The sequence below is a fragment of the Salvelinus fontinalis genome, chromosome 15 (genome assembly GCF_029448725.1).
Source record: "Salvelinus fontinalis isolate EN_2023a chromosome 15, ASM2944872v1, whole genome shotgun sequence".
Classification (NCBI taxonomy): Eukaryota; Metazoa; Chordata; class Actinopteri; order Salmoniformes; family Salmonidae; genus Salvelinus; species Salvelinus fontinalis.
Genome location: NC_074679.1, coordinates 3,291,599 through 3,307,251, shown reverse-complemented (window position 1 = coordinate 3,307,251; position 15,653 = coordinate 3,291,599).

The window sequence follows — 15,653 nt, the reverse complement described above, 5'->3', positions numbered from 1 at the left end:
GAGCTGCCCAAACCAGTTCCTGGAGAGCTACCGTCCTGTAGGTTTACACCAGAGCTGCCCAGACCAGCTCCTGGAGAGCTACCGTTCTGTAGGTTTACACCAGAGCTGCCCAAACCAGTTCCTGGAGAGTTACCGTCCTGTAGGTTTACACCGGAGCTGCCCAAACCAGTTCCTGGAGAGCTACCGTCCTGTAGGTTTACACCGGAGCTGCCCAAACCAGTTCCTGGAGAGCTACCGTCCTGTAGGTTTACACCAGAGCTGCCCAAACCAGTTCCTGGAGAGCTACCGTCCTGTAGGTTTACACCAGAGCTGCCCAAACCAGTTCCTGGAGAGCTACCGTCCTGGAGGTTTACACCAGAGCTGCCCAAACCAGTTCCTGTAAAGCAGGCAAAAAGTGCTCAGCATATGTGGGAACTCCTTCAAGACTGTTGGAAAAGCATTCCAGGTGAAGCTGGTTGAGATAATGCCAAGAGTGTGCAAAGCTGTCATCAAAGCAAATGGTGACTATTTGAAGAATCTCAAATATATAATACATTTTGATTTGTTTAACACTTTTTTTGGTTTCTACATAATACCATACGTGTTATTTCATAGTTGTGATGTCTTCACAATTTTTTCGACAATGTAGACCAGGGGTGTCAAACTCATTCCACGGAGGGCCTAGTGTCTGCAGGTTTTTGGTTTTTCCTTTCAATAAAGCCCTAGACAACCAGGTGTGGGGAGTTCCTAACTAATTAGTGATGTTAATTCATCAATCAAGTACAAGGGAGGAGCGAAAACCCGCAGACACTCGGCCCTCCGTGGAATGAGTTTGACACCTGTGATGTAGACAATAGTAAAAAATAAAGAAAAACCCTTGAATGAGTTGGTGTTCTAAAACGTTTGACCGGTAGTGTACGTAGTTGCCCTGAATGAGGTGATCAATCAGATGATCAGCCACCCTTCTTTCAGATACTTTTCATAGCAGCGGAAGAATGCTCATTGGTCGGTCATTTTCCACCAGTGTCGGGTCACCAGATTTTAAAACAGATATCACTGCAACAGACTTCCAAGCATTGGGGAAGAGCCCATATTTGATGGACAGATGAACTAGATGTACAATAGGGGCAATCAGAGAATATTTGTGTCTCTTCAGGAATACAGTGTCTAGACCAAATTCACATGTTGCACTAGAGCTCCTGAAGAAGCTAATTATGCTCTCCACTGCTGACGCTGAGATTTCAGGAATTCTGAATATTGGTTTATTATTATCTATGGGAGTGAGAACTGTGGTCTTGGTTGAAAATCTTTGAACCAGTTCCTTGACAGAGTCAACAACAAAAATGGTTAAAGGTTATATGTTATATGTTATATGAAATCAGAGTCTTCAATTAGAATCCCATTTAACCTTTAATTCAGTTTTTTTTTTTTTACTTTTCAGCTCCTCTCCTTGTTAGTTTGTTGAGATTTTCCCAGATCACTTTGCCATTTCCTTTTCCTTCATTGATCACTCTAAGAAAAAAACTCTGATTTTGCTTTTTTAAATATTCCTAAACCACCTTCTTGCTCAGTGATGGCAAATATACATCTGTCATCATTCTGACCAGACTTCAGTGCTTTTTTCAAGGAAAGATCCCGTTCTCTCATCTGCCTCCAGAGGTCGTTGTTGAGCCGTAGTAGAGAGGTTTTCCGTCTTGGCTTATCGTTGACATTTCCTAGTAAAAAAAGGTATCCACTTTGTCAATAGCTGACAGAAATGTTCTGTATACAGACTATGGATCTTCATTGATTAACAAATCAGACCAGTCAATTTGACTTAATAGCTGCTCACTTATATGGATTTTTAAAAATTGTACTGTTGCACATTAATATGGTTCTTAAATGTATTTTTAGTGAGCTTTCTAACCACCAATGTAACATTGTGGTCAGGTATGCCAGTTAGTAAGTTAGTGGACTTATTTATTCGATCAGGTCTGTTAGTAAACACCAGATCAATTTGAGTCTGGGGATGACTGTGTTACTCTGACTGGACCCTTGTATTATTCGAGTCAGGTTGAAATAATCTGTGATTTTTGTTTTCCCAGTTTATATTGAAATCACCCATGAAGATAATCTCCTTCTTATGATCACATTCTTTCAGCATGGCATTTAGATTGTCATAAAACGAGATATCAGATGTTGGTGGTCGATATAATCCAATAATAGTGAGAGACATCTGAGGGGAGAGGAAGACATTCAGCCCCATAAATTCAAGGTCATTGGCATGTTTCCATATGATACGATTGCATTTAAAGTTATCTTTCATGTACATAAGCAATCCACCCCATCTGCCCTCTCCCCTGTTCCTCCTGGATATAGAATATCCAGGGACATTAAAGGCAGAAAAAGAAGAAGATTTCTTCAGCCATGTCTCAGAGAAACAGGGGAAAAAAATCAAAGATTACTCCCTCTTACAAAGAATGCTACGAATGACCTCGGATAACCTCCGAATATTTTAGGCTTGGAACGATGGTCCCAGAACATTTTAGCCTCATTAACGGTTTGAAACAGTTTCACGGTACAATGTTTTCTAATACCTGGGTTAAGAGGAAATTCGTTTGTTTTCTTTGAGACATGTATCAAGAGTTGGCATTAAAATTCAATTATCTGCACATTACTCATTCTCTTGAAAAGTCATGTTAGAAAAATAGGTTATGCTCACATACACAGATGTCCTTCTCTGAACCAGATAATATAAGCTAATCAAATATAGACTTTTTCAATCAATCATGTTCCACCATTCATCAATGATTTAGGCCTGGATAGCTAATTAGGGGGGACTTTTCTCCACTTCTCCCAGAATTACATCCTCCATATCAGCATTTTTTTCCTGCATGTGACCTAACTCCACACGGGGATCTTGTTACAGGACAGCTCTCCAGGAACAGGGTTGGATCCCTGATGTAAACCTACAGGAGGGTTCCTCTCCAGGAACAGGGTTGGAGAGCCCTGGACTAGATAGATGTAAACCTACAGTAGGTATCTCTCCAGGAGCAGGGTTGGAGAGCCCTGGACTAGATAGATGTAAACCTACAGTAGGTATCTCTCCAGGAACAGGGTTGGAGAGCCCTGGACTAGATAGATGTAAACCTACAGTAGGTATCTCTCCAGGAACAGGGTTGGAGAGCCCTGGACTATATAGATGTAAACCTACAGTAGGTATCTCTCCAGGAACAGGGTTGGAGAGCCCTGGACTAGATAGATGTAAACCTACAGTAGGTATCTCTCCAGGAACAGGGTTGGAGAGCCCTGGACTAGATAGATGTAAACCTACAGTAGGTATCTCTCCAGGAACAGGGTTGGAGCCCTGATGTAAACGTACAGGAGGGTTCCTCTCCAGGAACAGGGTTGGGCAGCTCTCGAGTAAACCTGCAGGAAGGTAGCTCTCCAGAAATAGGGTTGGAGCCCTGATGTAAACCTATAGGAGGGTTCCTCTCCAGGAACAGAGAAGGGCAGCCCTGGTGTAAACCTACAGGATGGTCCCTCTCCAGGAATAGAGAAGGGCAGCCATGGTGTAAACCTACAGGAGGGTTCCTCTCCAGGAACAGGGTTGGCAGCCATGGTGTAAACCTACAGGAGGGTTCCTCTCCAGGAACAGGGTTGGAGAGCCCTGGACTAGATAGATGTAAACCTACAGTAGGTATCTCTCCAGGAACAGGGTTGGAGCCCTGATGTAAACCTACAGGAGGGTTCCTCTCCAGGAACAGGGTTGGGCAGCCATGGTGTAAACCTACAGGAGGGTTCCTCTCCAGGAACAGAGAAGGGCAGCCATGGTGTAAACCTACAGGAGGGTTCCTCTCCAGGAACAGGGTTGGGCAGCCATGGTGTAAACCTACAGGAGGGTTCCTCTCCAGGAACAGGGTTGGGCAGCCATGGTGTAAACCTACAGGAGGGTTCCTCTCCAGGAACAGAGAAGGGCAGCCATGGTGTAAACCTACAGGAGGGTGGCTCTCCAGGAACAGGGTTGGGTAGCTCTGGTGTAAACCTACAGGAGGGTAGAGCTCCAGGAACATGTTTAGAACCCTGGTGTAAACCTACAGGACGATAGCTCTCCTGGAACAGGGTTGGAGCCCTGCACTAGAGTGTGTGGCTTTTCCTCTTCATTTTATACCACAGCATGGTACCAGCGAAGCGGCAGGCCAGTGATTACTTACCTGGACCATATGAAATGTGACACCGGACTGGAGGAGGAGGTTGCTGTGAAGGTGAAGGACAGAGAGGCAGCTCTGGTAGTCCCAAGACCAGATGATGATGATAACGTTCTGCCTCTGTCCATCTACCCAATCACCATGTCCATCAACCGGGGACGAATATCATGAGTCAGGGGGCCTGCGTTGTTCTTTACCATAAAGCATTGAACATTTGAATCTCGTATAAGATTTAAACTCTACTCATAGATGGGGATCAACCTGGCCTTTCTTGGAGTAAGGTAGACTAAGACTCTCTTAGAGAAAGGTAGACTAAGATAGACTTTTTTAGAGAAAGGTAGACTGAGGAAGACTCTCTTAGAGAAAGGTAGACTGAGGAAGACTCTCTTAGAGAAAGGTAGACTGAGGAAGACTCTCTTAGAGAAAGGTAGACTGAGGAAGACTCTCTTAGAGAAAAGTAGACTGACGAAGACTCTCTTAGAGAAAGGTAGACTGAGGAAGACTCTCTAGAGAAAGGTAGACTGAGGAAGACTTAAAGAAAGGTAGACTAAGGAAGACTCTTAGTGAAAGATATACTAAGGAAGACTCTCTTAGTGAAAGGTAGACTGAGGAAGACTCTCCTAGAGAAAGGTAGACTGAGGAAGAGTCTCTTAGTGAAAGGTAGAATGAGGAAGACTCTCTTAGAGAAAGGTAGACCAAGGAAGACTCTCTTAGAGAAAGGTAGACTGAGGAAGACTCTCTTAGTGAAAGGTGGTGGTGGTGATGGTGATGAGGGTGGTGGTGATGATGTTGGTGGTGGTGGTGGTGGGGGAAGCATCAGATGATGTAGCATAGTGACCTGTGTTTTAGGCTGATTCCAGGTGGGGGTCGGACAAACTCTCTCCCTACCTCCTCCCTCTCCTGATGCCCCAATGCCCTCTGGGAGCAACCTGCCATCTTTACAGGGAAACCTCTCTCTCTCTCTCTCTCTCTCTCTCTCTCTCTCTCTCTCTCTCTCTCTCTCTCTCTCTCCATCCAAATTTGTTCGGTTTGCTTCTGTCTCAGAAATGTTTTGCAACAGAATCGGAGTAATGAACATGCCACAGTCGACAGCCGGTGAAAAATGCATTCTTGCAACAGCTGCATAGCGCGGGATCCCAACCTATTGAATAACACTTGAAGTTCCTCCCTTCTGAACTCCCATGTGGCATTGTGCTCCATACTGTCAACAACTCGTTTCATTTAAGAAGGTCACGAGTCAGGCTTTTTATTTTACTTCATGGAAAATTACCTTCTCGTTTTGTTCACACGCTAATAGCACTTTGATAGTGCTTCAAAGCACGCCATTCTGAGAACTGCGTTTACTTTTCAACTCGAAGCAATGAGCCCGATCGGTCGTCCATGACAACAACAACAACAACAACAGAAAACAGATTCGGCTAATTAGTCTTTAGTCACAGTTTTTTTGTTTTTTGTTGTTATGTTCAGGTAATAGAATTTGACTAATCTATATTTCCGTATTTCCAGGTCCTATTCTCGACGATCAAGAGGTATTAAAACGAATTGGAATAACTGGAAATTTGACAGACTCTTTGTTGTTTTACTATGTAAAGATATAGCCGGTTCGTATTATTATCTGTAGCAGAAAGCAATGGGTTAGAAGAAGCCGAAACTAACCCATAAAGTAAAAACAACCATTTATAGCCAGCTATGTAAACTCTAACATGGATTTATTCTCCAATAGATGTCGTTCAATCGGTAATATTCATGTTTCTTAATAAGCAAGTTGACGTTTATTGGGATGAGGGAGAACTGAGTGATTTCTGCTAGATGGGATAGCTGCAAAGTCAAAATTGGCTACATTGTAAAAATGTATGATTTTTTGGGGGGGAGTTGAGCTTTTGAGTCTTCATTTAAGGTTTTGTTTAGGCATTAGGGTTAGTAATGTGGTTAAGGTTAGGGTTAGTACTGTGGTTAAGGTTAGGGTTAGTACTGTGGTTAAGGTTAGGGTTAAGTTTAGGGTTAGGTTTTAAAATCCCATTTTATGACTTACTACTAACCTGCACCTCTTAAGGGCAAAGATATCTACAAGTAATCAGATTACTTTTGAGTAATCCAAAAGGTACTTTACTGATTACAATTTTGGACAGGTAACTACTAACTGTGTAATGGATTACATTTAGAAAATAACCTACCCAACCCTGCAAATCAACAAGCAGCTCCCGGCGTTACACCTATCGTGGACATTTCCATTGGACGCACACCGAGTCGCAATAGTAGAAATCCAACGAGGCTGAACACTTGAACGTGTGTTGTAATCTACACCTCAACGAGGCTGAACACTTGAACGTGTTGTAATCTACACCTCAACGAGGCTGAACACTTGAACGTGTTGTAATCTACACCTCAACGAGGCTGAACACTTAAACGTGTTGTAATCTACACCTCAACGAGGCTGAACACTTGAACGTGTTGTAATCTACACCTCAACGAGGCTGAACACTTAAACGTGTTGTAATCTACACCTCAACGAGGCTGAACACTTGAACGTGTTGTAATCTACACCTCAACGAGGCTGAACACTTGAACGTGTTGTAATCTACACCTCAACGAGGCTGAACACTTAAACGTGTTGTAATCTACACCTCAACGAGGCTGAACACTTGAACGTGTTGTAATCTACACCTCAACGAGGCTGAACACTTGAACGTGTGTTGTAATCTACACCTCAACGAGGCTGAACACTTGAACGTGTTGTAATCTACACCTCAACGAGGCTGAACACTTGAACGTGTGTTGTAATCTACACCTCAACGAGGCTGAACACTTGAACGTGTTGTAATCTACACCTCAACGAGGCTGAACACTTGAATGTGTTGTAATCTACACCTCAACGAGGCTGAACACTTGAACGTGTTGTAATCTACACCTCAACGAGGCTGAACACTTGAACGTGTGTTGTAATCTACACCTCAACGAGGCTGAACACTTGAACGTGTTGTAATCTACACATAGACGAGGCTGAACACTTAAACGTGTTGTAATCTACACCTCAACGAGGCTGAACACTTGAACGCGTGTTGTAATCTACACCTCAACGAGGCTGAACACTTGAACGTGTTGTAATCTACACCTCAACGAGGCTGAACACTTGAACGCGTGTTGTAATCTACACCTCAACGAGGCTGAACACTTAAACGTGTTGTAATCTACACCTCAACGAGGCTGAACACTTGAACGTGTTGTAATCTACACCTCAACGAGGCTGAACACTTGAACGTGTTGTAATCTACACCTCAACGAGGCTGATATCCTTATGATTTTGTTGAATGATTTTCAAATTTCAGAGTCATTATTTTCTGTTTAGCTTTCACTTTCTCGTTTTGAACTTCTAAACCGGGATTTAAGGGGTGGGTGGTGGTTTCGTGACAATGACGACAAGAGCAACTGGTCACCGATTTGACAGCTCCAACTCGGTGACACTTCCGACATCGCCTAAAAACAAAAACAATGAAATTGCTATGCAGTTCTCGGTTATCGCAGGTTAACGCTGGAGTAACTCTTGGTCAAGTCAGCATCAAACTGCAGATATTCTTTGACATGACAACTTATATCAATGATTAGATGTTTCGTACTGCCAACCACTATAATCTGAAATACCACTCCAGGAAACCTTTATGCTCCATTTTGAAGTTACTAAAATACTCTGTGTAACAGACACACACACACACACACACACACACACACACACACACACACACACACACACACACACACACACACACACACACACACACACACACACACACACAGGCACGCACACGCACACACACTGGCACGCACACACACTGGCACGCACGCGCACGCACACACACACGCACGCACACGCACACACACACATGCACACGCACGCAAACAAGCACAAGCAGGCACACACACATACACAAAAACACATTCACACACTGGCACACAAATGCGCACACACGCACACACACACCTCCCCCCCCACACACACACACACACAATGCCCCTGTCCTCCCACCACAGTGATTAGAAGTGTGTGTGTGTCGGGGGGGGGCACACACCACCTGAAGATCCTAAACCTCTGATCCTCCAGATGGGATGTCAATCAGCCTGTCTGGAACATGACCCCTGACCCCGCACCTCTGGCCTCCTGGCAGCTGGTGCTGTTTTAGAAGGAGAGGGCATCAGACCCGTAAATGGTGAACACTGACCCCCCTGAACCCCCCCCCCCACACACACACACACACACACACACACACACACACACACACACACACACACACACACACACACACACACACACACACACACACACACACACACACACACACACACACACACACACACACACACACACACACACACACACACACACTATGCCCCTGTCCTCCCACCACAGTGATTAGCTATATCAACCCATGGGCTCTGATAGATCAGATCCCCACCTGGAAACACATAGAAACTCTAAACACCACGAGTCCCAAAATGGTACCCTGCTCCCTTTATAGGGCGCTACTTTAGTTTTCTTGTAATATTTATTTTTTGGGGTGATTTATTATTATTTATTTTATTTATAAATGTTATCTGCTGATAGTTGCTTCAGGGTTATTGAGTCTACGAGGGTCATAGGATCCGTGTTTAATTCGGTTTTATATACATTTTCAGAGAAGCTTTTTAAAACTGGTTATTAATACCGGTGTTGTTTCTAATTAAAACAATAGTATCTTTATCTTTTAAAATGATACATGTCGTGGCGTTTGTTTTGTGAGAGCAGCGAGATGTTTACCAGGTTTATTTTACCATTGTTCTTTATTTGGATTTAACCTGTAGTTGTTGGCTCTCTTCAAAAGTAAAATATAATATTCCTGTTTAAGTTCAGAAATTGTATTTTCTTCTTTACTTTTCGAATATAGTGATTTATTTTTCTTTCAAATGTAACTTTTATTTTTCTTTATTTTGCTACTTGGCACAGGGGCCTGTTTCCTGACTGTGGGAGTGGCTACTTGGCACAGGGGCCTGTTTCCTGACTGTGGGAGTGGCCACTTGGCCCATGGGCCTGTTTCCTGACTGTGGTAGTGGCTACTTGGCACAAGGGCCTGTTTCCTGACTGTGGTAGTGGCTACTTGGCACAAGGGCCTGTTTCCTGACTGTTGGAGTGGCTACTTGGCCCATGGGCCTGTTTCCTGACTGTGGGAGTGGCTACTTGGCCCATGGGCCCGTTTCCTGACTGTGGTAGTGGCTACTTGGCACAGGGGCCTGTTTCCTGACTGTGGGAGTGGCTACTTGGCCCATGGGCCTGTTTCCTGACTGTTGGAGTGGCTACTTGGCCCATGGGCCTGTTTCCTGACTGTGGGAGTGGCTACTTGGCCCATGGGCCTGTTTCCTGACTGTGGGAGTGGCTACTTGGCCCATGGGCCTGTTTCCTGACTGTGGGAGTGGCATCTGTTTCAGCCACCAGTCATTTAATTTGTCAGTCTGCCGTTTTTAAAGTAAATGAAGAACCTTTAAAACTATTAATTTCTCAGTTCCTCTTCTAAGCCTTTTAGATGGCAAGGTATTGGCCAGCTTGTCACAACAATAGAGGAGAATGATCTGATATCATTGGATGATCATTGATTTTACAACCTAGTATGTTGAGTGCATTTTGGGTGAAAAAAAATAGAGTACATTTTTGAATAACTTTTCATACTTTAATCTCCAGGTGTCCTGTAAAGTATTTGTAGATGCCATTTTTCTTTGTCCTCTTTGGAGGTTCCTGATTTAGGTCACCTGCTAAAATAAAAAGTTCCTGTCTGGGTTTGATCTGATATAGTTAGAATTATATCAACAACAAAAAAACACCAGGTTTGCCCCTAGTGGGATATACAATGCAATCAATGTGTTTTCACCCATGTAAGGTACAATTCCAAATACAAAAACATCCTTCTTGGTCCGTGTGCTGGGATATAAGGGAAAATGATTCTTATGTATCACGATGCCCACACCACTGCTGTGAATACAATAGGGCAGCATAGGCCTCTCCAACCCAACTCTTTAAATATATCTTTTCTCATTTATTGAAGTCTAACTCTAGCAGGAAACCCACATTTGCTGACAATCTTTTTAAATGTTGAAGAACCTTATGCCGTTTTATCTCATCATGAAGTTATTTTCAGGTCTTTCCAGAAATGTTTGATCAGGTTCAAGTACGGGCTCTGGCTGGACCACTCAAGGACATTCAAATACTTGTCTCGAAGCCACTCCTGCTTTGTCTTGGCTGTGTGCTTAGGGGTCGTTGTCCTGTTGAAAGGTGAAGCTTCGCCCCCCAGTCTGAGGTTCTGAGTGCTCTGGAGAAGGTTTTCATCAAGGATCTCTCTGTTCTTTTTTCTGTTCATCTTTCTCTCGATCCTGACTAGTCTCCCAAGGATCTCTCTGTACTTTGCTCCAAAAATTCCCACAGCATGATGCTGCCGCCACCACGCATCACCGTAGGGATGGTGCCAGGTTTCCTCCAGATGGGACGGTTGGCATTCAGACCAAAGAGTTCAATCTTGGATTCATCAGACCAGAGAATCTTGTTTCTCATGGTCTGAGAATCTTTAGGTGCCTTTTGGCAAAACTCCAAGCGGGCTGTCATGTGCCTTTTACTGAAGAGTGGCTTACGTCTGGCCACTCTACCATAAAGGCCTGATTGGTGGAGTACTGCTAAGATGGTTGTTCTTCTGGAAGGTTCTCAGAGGAGATGTCAGAGTGACCAGTGGGTTCTTGGTGGGAAAAGGGAAGCTGAATACTTTCCCGAAAGCACTGTATAACCCTAACTAGAACTTAATGGGAATTATAACTAATGTTCTGGGAATGTTCACAGTTTGCTGGGTAAGAAACAACACAAGTTATTCATTCATTAAAATAATTCATCTCCAATTTCTGATAAGCTTCTGCAGAGTAATTAGGGTGGCAGGATCTCTGTGTCAAATTACACTTTATTCCCTATACACTACGGGCCTTGGTCAAGGCTAGTGCACTAGAACGAGTATAGGGTGCCAATTTGAGACGTTTACAGGATCTAATGTCTCTCCAGTTTTCTAGACATGTAAATTAATTAAATCTCATATGGCACCCTATTCATTAGGGGTCTTGTACAATGTAGTGCCCTATATAGGGTTCACGGTACCATTTGGACACGTTGGAGACAGCTATAGTCAGAGTATTGTTCAAAGGCCATGAGTGTGAAGGAGCATTTAAACATTTTACGATTGTTCATGTTGAAAATATCTCAAAGAACATGTTTAGGAACATTTGAATATATAAGACTGTCAACAATATCAAGTAAAATACTTATGTAGCACCTGCAGTACCCATAAGTCATGTACACATTCCAACCCTCACCTATCCACCCAGAACACAGACACAGACACACAGACACACAGACACACAGACACACAGACACACAGACACACAGACACACAGACACACACACACACACACACACACACACACACACACACACACACACACACACACACACACACACACACACACATCCCTAAGCAGCTGCGCCATTATAAAGTCTTGTGAACTCCACAAGACAGATGTAGTGCAGCTGCCTCTTGGCTCCAGTTTCATCTGTTCTACCCCTCAATCCTACCCCTCTACCCCCTACCTATCCCCTATCCTGCACCCCATCCTATCCCTATCCTACCCTTCTACCCCCTATCCTACCCCCTACCTATCCCCTATCCTGCACCCCATCCTATCCCTATCCTACCCCTCTACCCCCTATCCTACCCCTCTACCCCTCAATCCTACCCCTCTACCCCTCAATCCTACCCCTATATCCTACCCCTCTACCCCCTATCCTGCACCCCATCCTACCCCTCTACCCCTCTACCCTACCCCCTACCACCTATCAAATCAAATCAAACTTTATTTGTCACATGCGCCGAATACAACAAGTAGACCTTGCCTTACCGTGAGATGCTTACTTACAAGCCCTTAAACCTAGTGCAGTTCAAGAAGAGTTAAGAAAATATTTACCGAACAAACTAAAGTAACAAAATTATAAAAAGAACACAATAAAATAACAATAACAAGGCTATATACAGGGGGTACTGGTACCAAGTCATTGTGCGGGGGTACAGGTTAGAGGTGATTTGTACATGAAGAAGAGGCTATGCATAGATAATAAACAGCGAGTAGCAGCAGTGTAAAAACAAATGGGGGGGGGGGGGGGGGTCAATGTAAATAGTCCGGTGGACATTTTATTAATTGTTCAGCAGTCTAATGGCTTGGGGGTAGAAGCTGTTAAGGAGCTTTTTGGTCCTAGACTTGGAGCTCTGGTACAACTTGCCGTGCGGTAGCAGAGAAAACAGTCTATGACTTGGGTGACTGGAGTCTCTGACAATTTTATGGGCTTTCCTCTGACACCGCCTATTATATAGGTCCTGGTTTGCAGGAATCTTGGCCCCAGTGATCTACTGGGCCGTACGCACTACCCTCTGTAGCGCCTTACGGTCAGATGGCGAGCAGTTGCCATACCAGGCGATGATGCAACCGGTCAGGATGCTCTCGAGGGTGCAGCTGTAGAACCTTTTGAGGATCTGGGGACCCATGCCAAATCTTTTCAGTCTCCTGAGGGGGATAAAGTGTTGTCATGCCATCTTCACGACTGTCTTGGTGTGTTTAGACCATGATAGATCGTTGGTGATGTGGACACCAGGGAACTTGAAACTCTCGACCCGCTCCACTACAGCACCGTTGATATTAATGGGGGTCTGTTCGGCCCGCCTTTTCCTGTAGTCCACGATCAGCTCCTTTGTCTTGATCACATTGAGGGAAAGGTTGTTGTCCTGGCACCACACTGCCAGTTCTCTGACCTCCTCCCTATAGGCTGTCTCATTGTTGTCGGTGATCAAACGACTGTTGTGTCGTCAGCAAACTTTTTAAAATTAATAATAAAAATATAAAAATGTCCCCCTTTTTCTCCCCAATTTCGTGGTTTCCAATTGGTAGTTACAGTCTTGTCCCATCGCTGCTACTCCCGTACGGACTCGGGAGAGGTAAAGGTCGAGAGACGCGTGTCCCCCGAAACACAACCCAACCAAGCCGCACCAATGTGTCAGAGGAAACACCGTACACCTGGCGACTGTGTCAGCGTGCATGCGCCCGGCCCGCCACAGGAGTCGCTAGTGTGTGATGAGACAAGGACATCCCTGCCAGCCAAACCCTCCCCTAACCCGGACAACGCTGGGCCAATTGTGCACCGCCCCATGGGACCTGGACTCTAACCCAGAATCTCTGGTGGCACAGCTAGCACTGAGATGCAGTGTCTTAGACACTGCGCCACTCGGGAGGCTTCGTCAGCAAACCTAATGATGTGTTGGAGTAGTGTTTGGTCACCCAGTCGTGGGTGAACAGGGAGTACTGGAGGGGACTGAGTACACACCCCTGAGGGGCCCCACTGTTGAGGATCAGCGTGGCAGACGTGTTGTTGCCTAAACCGTATCACCTGGAGGTGGCCCATCAGGAAGTCCAGGATCCAGTTGCAGAGGGAGCTGTTTAGTCCCAGGTTCCTTAGCTTAGTGATGAGCTTTGAGGGCACTATGGTGTTGAAAGCTGAGCTGTAGTCAACGAACAGCATTCTCACATAGGTGTTCCTTTTGTCCAGGTGGGAAAGGGAAGTGTGGAGTGCAATAGAGATTGTGTGGATCTGTTGGGGCGGTGTGCGAATTGGAGTGGGTCTAAGGTATGCTGTTGATGTGACCAGCCTTTCAAAGCACTTCATGGCTACCGATGTGAATGCTACGGGGCGGTAATCATTTAGGCAGGTTACCTTCGCTTCCTTGGGTACAGGGACTATGGCGGTCTGCTTGAAACATGTAGGTATTACAGACTCGGTCAGGGAGAGGTTAAACATGTCAGTGAAGACACTTGACAGTTGGTCAGCGCATGCTTTGAGTACACGTCCTGGTAATCCTTCTGACCCCGCGGCTTTGTGAATGTTGACCTGTTTAAAGGTCTTGCTCACATCGGCTACCGAGAGCGTTATCACACAGTCACCCAGAACAGCTGGTGCTCTCGTCCATGCTTCAGTGTTGCTTGCCTCGAAGTGAGCAAAAAAGGCATTTAGCTGGTCTGGTAGGCTCGTGTCACTGTGCAGCTCGTGTCTGGGTTTCCCTTTGTAGTCCGAAATAGTTTTTAAGACCTGCCACATCCGACGAGCATCAGAGCCGGTGAAAGTAGGATTCAATCTTAACCCTGTATTGACGCTTTGCTTGTCTGCTGGTTCGTTCGATGGTTCGTCTGAGAGCATAGCGGGATTTCTTACAGGCGTCCAGATTTGCGTACCCACACCTTGAAAGCGGCAGCTCCAGTCTTTAGCTTGATATGGAACATCTCACATGTAATGTATGATCCCAAACACATCAGAACATCTCACATGTAATGTATGATCCCAAACACATCAGAACATCTCACATGTAATGTATGATCCCAAACACATCAAAACATCTCACATGTAATGTATGATCCCAAACAGATCAGGACATCTCACATGTAATGTATGATCCCAAACACATCAGAACATCTCACATGTAATGTATGATCCCAAACACATCAAAACATCTCACATGTAATGTATGATCCCAAACAGATCAGGACATCTCACATGTAATGTATGATCCCAAACACATCAAAACATCTCACATGTAATGTATGATCCCAAACAGATCAGGACATCTCACATGTAATGTATGATCCCAAACACATCAGAACATCTCACATGTAATGTATGATCCCAAACAGATCAGGACATCTCACATGTAATGTATGATCCCAAACAGATCAGGACATCTCACATGTAATGTATGATCCCAAACACATCAGAACATCTCACATGTAATGTATGATCCCAAACACATCAGAACATCTCACAGGTAATGTATGATCCCAAACACATCAGAACATCTCACATGTAATGTATGATCCCAAACACATCAGAACATCTCACATGTAATGTATGATCCCAAACACATCAGTACAACTCACATGTAATGTATGATCCCAAACAGCAACATATGGCGATGAGAGACCACCTACTATCCAGACTACAGTAAGGACTTATATCACCATGTGTTGTATTGATACAGACCAATGAACCATTCTGTAATAGCTCCTATCTGACTTTGTGATCTACTGTCAGCCACCGACCTACCCGCTAAGTCTGTTACAGTATGGCTTTATAACAGTATGGCTGTATAACAGTAAAGCTACACAAAGAACCAGGAAAGTGTCGAATACTTAGAAATTCAAGTCATTCATTCTAATTCTATGGTCAAACACTACTTTTTGTGGCGAAAAACACACAGGACACGTGATCTTTGTTTTCCTGTGGCCACAGTAGCACTGTATTACTTTGTTAAAACGTGCAAGTTCAGCACTACTTTTTCACTGTGATCACTTGTCAGCTGAGATCTCGAAGATTGAACATAATCAAAAAGAAACCCAAGA